Below are 9,385 nucleotides of genomic sequence, written 5' to 3'. Positions count from 1 at the left end.
GGAAAATTGGATTCCCACTAAGACTCATATGCATGTCAATAGCTTGGCAACATTAGCTAATGAGATATTCATTTTACTTAGCCCACATGGCTTTTCAGAGTCACTGCATAAATGAATGTCTTGAGCAGTTATATAATTTGATAACTGTGGTTATTTGTCATGTTATGATGGCTCACATAATGGTGAGCAGTTAAAGGAACTCTATAACTCAGTTGCCAACACATTATGCAGTCTTTGGGGCCTGCTGGTCTGCACCGTGAGCCCCTTTTTTGTCCAAGATAAACATCTCATGCGATCTCTGTTGACACTTTATTTATCCCAGAAGGCTTTCTCCCCCCAAAAGTGTGCATTTTCTGCCCAGAGTCACTCTAGATGTTGGGAGTTTTGCACGAGCTCTTAGGAGAGCTGAGTTTTTCACTTTGGACTCGGTCTCGGCGCTACAAGAACAGACCGAAGCGTACAATGCAGCCAAGGGTAGATGTGTACTGTATGTCTTAAAAAGGTGGGAGGGGCTTGAGCGGGCTTTGAGTTTGGTTTTATCATTGAGTGTAGTGGAGGACCCGACTGCAGACTAGGCTCCCTCCTCTCCTCTCCACTCCTCTCACTCGACTCTAGAGCTCTACTTTGTCCCGTCGTGATCAACAGGTAAGCGCAAAAAGACAACAACTTTGAACTTTTACAGACGATATCAGACCTTTTGTGGGTGGAAAGTTAAAGATGACGTAAAAAAAAACAAACAAAAAACAATGATGCAATAGGCCGCGTTACGATGGCAGATTATCATACTTGGATGTCTGCTGTGCGCATGGGCTGCTGATTTTACTTTTCGGAATTTCTTGGCTGGGAGCCGCTCCCTCTTTTGTGCGCGTTTCACGCTGCTGGTTCACTAAAGGCATGGTGACGTCATGATTCCCAGCTGCAGGCCCAGAGAGCTTTTTTAAAAATGTGTTTTTATTGTGGGGATGCATAAAGAAAAGCATACCGTATGCACGCTCTTGCAATGCGCGCTCACGCCTTCTGATTCTTTAGCGAACAAAGTATGAAGGGGCAGTAGGAAGAAGGAGGGGTGGGCAAGTTTCTCATCGCCAAAGTAGCCACTCAGTGCAGCCTGGTGGAAGTTTTTTTTTTTTTTGGTTTGAAGAAAAAGTTGCTCTACTTTTTGGCCTGTTGATGTTGACTCTCTGTCAACAGCATCCTCCAGACACTAAAGGAAGGTTGTGGTTTTCACCCTTAGTTTAGAAAGGCATTCGTAAAGTGTGCAGAGCTAGGATAAGGGCAGTTATCCTAACTTTGTATAGATGCCAGCTCAACAAATGCCCTTCAAAAGATCAAATCTGAACATAAGATTTTAAATTTCTTTTTTTTAAATTAATGCTTGAGTCTTAAAGACGTCCAGCATCTCCTGCAGACAAAGCCACAGGGCAGTCTTTCAGAGGGCAGGCCTTCTTACTCAAAAATGAATTCTCTTCTCAAGGTATGACATTCTCTGCAATCCTACCACGCCGGAGTCAAAAAAAAACTCTCTTCGGCTCTCATTGTACTTCAGTTTGGGCATAAAGTCTTTTGATCTCAGCTTTATTACGTAGTAGTATCTGTGAAATAGAAGCATGGTAAGTGTAAGAGGGTGGAGGGAACTGCAAAAGGTTGATCTGTAAGGTTTTGGGGTTTTTTTCCATTTTAAATACTTTCAGGAAACAGACAGCACAGTAATTGTCCATGAAACTGTATCCGATAAGTTGCGCAGTGTTTGGAAAACAAGTGGAGAATGCCCTCCTGCTCCTTATAAGGTGCAGGAGCAACCTGATGACAGATGACTGGAATAGCCTCAGGAATGCAATGAATAACACACTTCTAATACAGTAGTTCCAACCTTATGCACCCCACAGCCATCTCAGGGTATCTGTAGCAGCCATTCATTTAATGTTCCCTTTGTGTCCATTTAAATTTTTCATCTGTGGAATACAGTTAACACCTTTGATCACCATACCACAGTCTAGCCATTACTTTTGTAATTAACAATTTCTTTTAGGTAACTGTATCTCTATTTATCCATTACTTATCCATTCCTTACAGCTATTTATTTATTTCAAATACTACTTCTTAGAAACTATGTAACTATATATTTCTTTTAGCTAACCATTTAACAATTCATCCTTTCCTTTTTATATTTGTACTATTTATCTGTTACTTTTTGTTGTGTCATGATTACTGGTGTGTTGGACCCAAGAAGCAGACATACAGAACAGACCCTGACAAACTGTGCACCTATTTACTTATATAGTCAGTTGTATCATTATTTACCTGTTACTTCAATTCAGTTTAATTTAATTTAATTTAATTCACTTTGTATAGCACTAAATCACAGAAACTTATACTTAAGGTAAAAACCCTACATTAATACAGAAAAAACCCTCACAATGCCCTATGAGCAAGCACTTGGCAACAGTGGAAAGAAAAAACTTCCTTTTAACAGGAAGAAGCCGATCTTTTTTTTATTCAGTATGATTCAAAATGAGAGACTCAGCTCATAGAACTCAACAGAAAACTGTTTAAAGAGATTAAGACAGATATTTTATTTGGTTAGACTTTTATAGGACCAGAGGGTTTTTTGCAACCACAGATATCGCCATCTGGTGACCTGGAGATAAAATGCCGTTTTAAGGCACTTCCATATCAGCGTAATTTTTCTGACCTTGAGGCTATGTCCATGTTTTATGCTGCCTTTGCTTTTATCCTACTATGTAAATATTTATCCGCAATTTCTAGCTTGCTAAAAAGCTTGTTAAACTATCGATCTGATCGAACAATGTGTATCTATTTAAATGTTTACATAATTATATCTACTGTCTTTTTTTATTATGCATAAATTACTTACAGCCTTACAATCTCTGACATAGGTTTAAGATTGTGATACCTCCGCTGGCTCTGAAGGCCATTTTTATACTCATTAAACAAAGCTTGTGTTGTTTTTAATAAAGCTCCTTTGTGCTTTGTGATTGGCTTGTTGTCATCACAGTAGAGAGTATTCTTATCAGGTTAGAAGGGTTTAATTACTGGATGAAGATGATCACTCAAACCACTCAGATGTGTTAATTTGCAATGAGCCCACACAGCCCACATCATACTATTTCCAACACATCATAACATACAGCCCTCAACCCCTCACTGTTAAGATCAAATGTTTAGGGTGTTTTTTTGTTGTTTGTCTCTATGCATCTCTGTTTATATACGTGTCGCCGAATCATGCTTTTTTAATTTTTTGTTCGATCAGTTGAGCCACTTTGTTTTTAAAGTGCTTCCTGACAACTGCCAAAGTAAGGTTTTTGCATGCATGTTCACACTGTCACACACATATTTAAACAGAGCACACATCAGACTGCAAGCCATACACTGGAAATGTGGTGCTCTGTATGGATTTATAATTGGAACGATATGATATGGGTGCAGAAGAATGTGGAGGTAATTGCACAGAGTGATAACATGGGTTTGGCAGTGTGGGCGAGGGCCAGGGTTAGGGCTGGGCAGGCAGGATGTAGGGAACACTGCCATGCATTTCCGGAGTCTGGCTCTGAGCTGCACAGTGCGGTGAAAGGCTTCTAGTTACTGTATCCTGGCTCCCGCTCACTCTCTCCATCTCATTTTTCATCCCATTTTTCTTTTCTTGCTGATTTAACTCAAGACGTTTGCTGATTATTGTGCCTTATTCTCACTAAAATCAAGAAATGCTAATTATTTGTTTACATGAATGTAATATATGTGGCTGCTTTGTTGAAGTCTAATGCTAGATACTCATAATCCACCACAGCATCATATTCCAAAGCAAGAATCCAGAGTTTCCCTTGCAAGGCAGTAGTTTCTTAGCACTGCTGAAATTTGAATAGAGTGGAAAACTGACAGAGGCAAATTTCAAACACAAATGATCAGACCATTCTTTTCTCTTTTTCTTTTATTTTTACCCAAACTCCCCATGTGGTACACTTTCCAAACATGAAGACACGTCAGTCCAAACATACATTGTTTCTGCACAGCAGGTGCCAGAGCTATTTTCTGGTTTCTTCTCATAACGGACCAGTGAAACTATGTCAAGCATGTTTCCTGTGCTCGAGTGTTTTTGCCTGCTGGCTTAATTTCATGCAGATTTGTTTGTTGTAAGAATATGGCATGAGATAGAAAGGCAGCCCTGCTATGCTGGGGAACCGCAAGCGAAATGAGCACTTTCTGTTTTATCAGTGTTGTCCTTGTCATTAGTGTGAGCACCACTTGCTTTGGGGGGGAAAAAGTCAGTGAAGGTTTTAAGTTCGTCTTCTGGACAACAGCAGGAGTAGGATGGGGTTCACCTCATTTTGAAGTGATTGTGATTGACGTGTAGCTAACACTCAGGGGACTCTTGGTCCTGGACTCGAGCCCTACAGTGTACTCTGTGCTGTTCCCCCCCTCCTTTTGCCTTTTGAATTCGATAGCATGTAATTTAGATGTGCTGCATCCAGAACCGCATACTAAGTTGTATAATATTGGTGAGCTTGGACAGACGGGCAGATGTCGGGTTAGGGAAGAATTCTTAACTATTTCACTGGGTAATGGCGGTCAGCAAGTGGTAGGTAAAAACTGGTAGGGATGGTTAACTGCTTGTGAAGGAAACCTTAGAAGATGTTTATTTATGCTTTAAGAGCTTGGAAGATGTTTGCGATATATAAATTCCTGTTATTTTCCATGTTAAGAGGAAAATCTCTTATGCCATGACACATTTCCGTGTGTAATTTACGCTCATATGCTGTTTGTTGTTCTTCGCTTTGCAGCCAAACTGACATGGAACAGTTGTGCAGTGGGAGCAAAGTGTTCTTGGATGTTCTGGCATTTGTTCACTCTACAATTAGGCTCTGGTTGTCTCTTGGGTGATGGAGATTTCTTCTGCTCCTCTTCTTTTTTCCTTGGCCTATAAGAGATTCGCCACTATATTCAGTCCTATTTAACCAAACCACAATTTCATAGCTATTTCCAAGCTGCAGTTCTTTAACACACTTTAGGATCGAGCTGTCTTTTGCTTCCTTTCCTTTTCAGACTCACTCTCAACTAACTTTCAGTCGCCCCGTCTGAAGCAGTCATGTGGGCACAAAAGATCTGCGTTTGAATTCCTCTGAGCTTTAGTCACACTCGGATGGAGAGGGTTTGTTAGATCAACCTCTCACTCGTATCGTTTTCTGACTTGAAAGTGTGATCACTCAAGGCCAGATTGAATAATAGGCAGCACGGCATGTCGGTGTTGGTAATTGGCACATTGGTTCACCATCTGCTAGTTGCCAGATGCCAAGCTCTGCCAGAAGTTTCATAGCTATAAAAAAAACACAAAAAAGGACTATTATGATCCTTTAGCTCTTACTAAATCTTTCGATTTTTGAGTGGGAGATGATTAAATTCATGAGGCAGCCTTGCTTTATATCTTAAAAGGTAAAAAATCTTCTCTTTTCCCCACGTGGTCTGCATTTCATTGTTTTTTTTTTGTCGATGATTGATAGTGTGAGAGTGAGGTCAGCAATCCTAAGCAGCATTTCTGATGTCATGCTAAAAAGTTGCATGTTCTCCTCTTGGTTTCCCAAAGCAGGTTATTCTGAGAAGTGTACAACCTTGTTGAGAGGGGACATTTAGCCTTTGGGCTTCTTCTCCTCTGATAAAACAAGCACAGGAAATGTCTATGTTAGCTTGTTAGTTGATTGGCCTTGTGTTTTCCTTCACCGTCCTCCCGCTGGGACTCCAGACATGCACAGTGTGTCCCTGTGGCAGAGAAGCCACCTTGTGTGCCGCTCTCTCATAGCAGTTACGTTACTTTCCCTTCAGCACCAATATATCCTTCCTAAGCTTTTATTTTTCTTTAAATTTATCTCAAAAATAAATGATTGATAGAACTTTCATTTACCCAGCTTCATCTCTTTGCCAACTTTCCATTCCTATGTCCTCTCTTCACCTCCCCTCCTCCTCCCTGCTCCTCTCAGCTTTTCGCCTTCCTTCCGAAAGAGTCCACAAAACTAAACAAACAGGGCTAATCAAGAGCCTGTTAAATCACACTTTAAAAGTCCCTTATTTTTTGTTAATGTGGAATTAAGGGAACGTGGAGGTAATAAGGTGATGTAAATCCCAGAGGAGTGTGTGAAAAATACCATTCAGTGTGAACATATGACTAGTGAGGTCATGTATTTACACAGTTAGCAAGGTTAACCGGTCTATGAATTGTACACGGGGGGTGGGACAGACAGACAGACAGAGCATTGTGCAGGTCAGTTATAGGCCTGCTGGGTTTATGCTTGTGGCTGTAGAAACGCTAAACTTGCCGAAAGGCGAATTTAAAGGACAGCTTGGAGAGGCCGTGCTGGACGTCTGCCATCCTGGGAGTGAGAACTGGCAAGAGCGAGATCAAGCTTGCATGTTGTAATGATGGTAGAGGAGTTAGCTCATACATATAAAACAATCACTGTGTCCTTACATGGATATTCACATGAGTCAGACTTCTACTGTAATTCAGTTTCAGCTTTTGGATGAGCTTCATAGTTGTGTTATTTTTCCAACCAAGTTCTAAGCGTTTAAAAATTCATTGATGTAAAATCTCAGGAGAGGGTCTCACACTTGCTGAGGTATTTAGGGATGCAACCAGCAATTATTTTTAACAAGAAATCTGCCAGTCATTTGCTTGATTAAACTCTTGATTCCTCCTAGAGTCTAGATAACTCAGTTTATGGAGTAAGCCAAATAACAGACAAATAGAGGAAGTTATCATATTTAAAATGCCTGTAAAAGTTCCAGTTCTAACTTTTGCTTTCTTTTGACTACTCTGACTCAGTGAAAACAAGCCTCAAAGGCAACACTACAAAACCATTTTCAGCCAAAATATCCAGACATTTAGTCCCATGTAATTTTTCCACAGAACTAAAAGGTCCCTAAAGAACATTGGTTGTCTGTGTTTAGATTGCAGTTTAAAGCACTGTTTGCAAAGTGGAATTTATCTTTTCTTGTGCTTTGGCTAAACATGGCAAAAGGCTGTGTATTTTAAATTGGGCAGAGCAGATCTCTGTGGCAAAAATGCTCTTACGCTCGATTAAGCTAGTTTCATTCATTATAGTGGAAGGGTGATTTATGCTACATGTTCAGCGTAGCCAAAAGACAGAATAAAATTAAGCAAGCCCACTGAGATATTAAAAAGCAAATACTGTCCTTACATATAGTTTTGTGAAATAACTTCATTCATAATGGGATCTTTGGGATCTCTCTCAACTTAAAGTTAGTGGCTAATGCAGAGACTGACTGTACTGCAAGCCCCACCCTTAAACTTCCTGAACTTTCAGAAAGTGCTACCCCCTAAGGACTTGAAGGATAAATTAATTTCTCTGGAATTTCACCCATCCCTTCAAAAGTTCTTAGTAGATGTATTGGAAACAAAACTTTAGTTAATTATTGTATGTGTTGCCAAAAGTTACAAATATACAACTTCGACAGCATCATCATTAATTTAACATTTCATTTCTGAAAACCTAACTTAATGTCTTTTCTAGAGCCTGACTAATTTATTAGCCGATTGCTATCAGCTATTTGCCGATCTGTCGGTATCAGCATTTATGATGCCTGATAAATAAATATTTGAAAAGGAATGAAAAGATGGGAGAAACACCCTTCAACAATATGGTAAGTGGTGACGTTACATAGTTTGGCCACCAGAGGGCACTCTGCAACATTAGTGTTAGCAATGCAGTTGGAACTACAACCAGCTGCTCTGAGTAGTCACAAGTAAATACATAACAACAAATGTTAGAGAAATCTATGTATGCTTCATATGTCTGAAAGAATATAATATTATAATAATATCTGATTTTAAAATTACCGTACCAGTATCCACATAAAAATGCTAAGGTGGTGAAAGATCGAATCTGTTTATTAGCTAGTGGTCTGCTTTGGCTCTCAGGTTTGGTTGTACCTATCCAGAACCAAATGGGCTCCTTGGTTCTGGATAGGTAGTATGCACTGTGTTTATTATAGGCCATTCAGTGGTGGAAGCTCAGAGAGTGAATCAAAAAAGTGCAAGCAAGTTGAAGGATTATAATTTTCTGTAGGATAACGGCTATGCATTAAATTCTGTGACAGAACTTTAAACCAGTCCTTAATAATTGAAAGTATTTGTTGAGCATTTGCATTCATAATACTTGTCAAAGCTTTTTCAGTCTGATTTTCAAAGTAAGACAAGGCACATTGTTGTAAATGGTCCACATCCAACTTTCTCACCTGAATAGGCTGCAGCACAGTCTGAGGCCTGTGTCGGAGCTGCAGTTGGGAGCAGTGGTAATTGTTTAAGAGTGCATTTATAGAGTGTACTCTTTGTGCCTCCTAATCAGAAGCATACTCAGGCGTTTACATATGGGCCTCCGAGGATTGCTCAGGAATGTATTACAAGCAAGGCGAGAGGACGGGCAAGTACAAAAGCTAGTAGGCCACTCCGCTGTTACCACTTCTTTCCACTTCACATGTCACTGCCCTGTTCAGCTGAGCAGTTCGGTGGAGAGGGGTCGAAAAGATAAGTGTGGGGAGGGGAGGGGTGTGAAAGTGATTAAGGGTGAAGATCAAATCACAGAATGGCTGATGCAAAGTCTTTCCTCCATCACTACCAGTAACAAATGTACAGTATGTTCAGGCATACACTCAACATTCTCTTTTCCAGTGACTTTGAGATATGGATACCACCAATTTCACCCCCCCAAAAAAACATTACTCTCATCTGTCCACCTATCGGAGGCCTTTAAATAGATTAGATCTGTTTTTGTGGATTCGTTTCAGTGAGCATTAGGTAATTTGTCAGTTTTTCTCTCTGTACTCAAACTCGGGTCTGGCAAGGGGACAAGGAGAACAAAAATATGGCCTCAGAAAACCATTTTAATCAGACACTGCTCCGCAGGGACATAGGCTGGCATAGAAGAGCTTTTTACCTCATCAGAGCTCTGCCAGTGGTGATTGGGAGAAACACTCAGTCAGGTTTTTATTGAATAACCCCAGCTCTGTACTGGAGGGGCTTTACTGTAAAAGAGCAGCTCTACAGCCGCCGAGGTGACAGCCAAATGGTACTTATTAAAGTAAGGGCTGATTCATACTATATGCCCTACTGCAGCTTAACCTTGTTGGAGGCTTATAGTTTGGCTACAGTGCTAAAGTCCAGTCACTTTTTTTATGACTAAATACATATGCATACGATTAGCCTCTGATCAGACATCAGAGTTCACAAATTTCCTATAAAAGCACCACATGATCGCAATTATCTAATACGGGCAAGGATTCATTTCATTTTACTTACAATTTGAGCTGTATTATCCACTTGAACTATGCAGCAAGTAAGTTTAGCTTTCTTGGGGGTACA

The 9,385-nt window shown here is 40.2% G+C and overlaps 1 protein-coding gene across 1 annotated transcript in view; it reads left to right on the top strand.

The window, feature by feature from the left end:
• The first annotated feature begins 525 nt into the window (after window positions 1–525).
• Window positions 526–9,385, top strand: part of cald1a (caldesmon 1a) — a 65,659-nt gene continuing 56,799 nt past the window's right edge. Inside the window, exon 1 of the mRNA XM_013908794.1 lies at window positions 526–645. The gene's annotated coding sequence lies outside the window, so the exon portion shown is untranslated. The remainder of the gene's footprint in view (window positions 646–9,385) is intronic.

This window comes from Pundamilia nyererei, unplaced genomic scaffold, assembly GCF_000239375.1.
Source record: "Pundamilia nyererei isolate P.nyererei 1_Seehausen unplaced genomic scaffold, PunNye1.0 scaffold00014, whole genome shotgun sequence".
Taxonomy (NCBI): domain Eukaryota; kingdom Metazoa; phylum Chordata; class Actinopteri; order Cichliformes; family Cichlidae; genus Pundamilia; species Pundamilia nyererei.
This window is presented reverse-complemented; position numbering and strand designations above follow the sequence as displayed.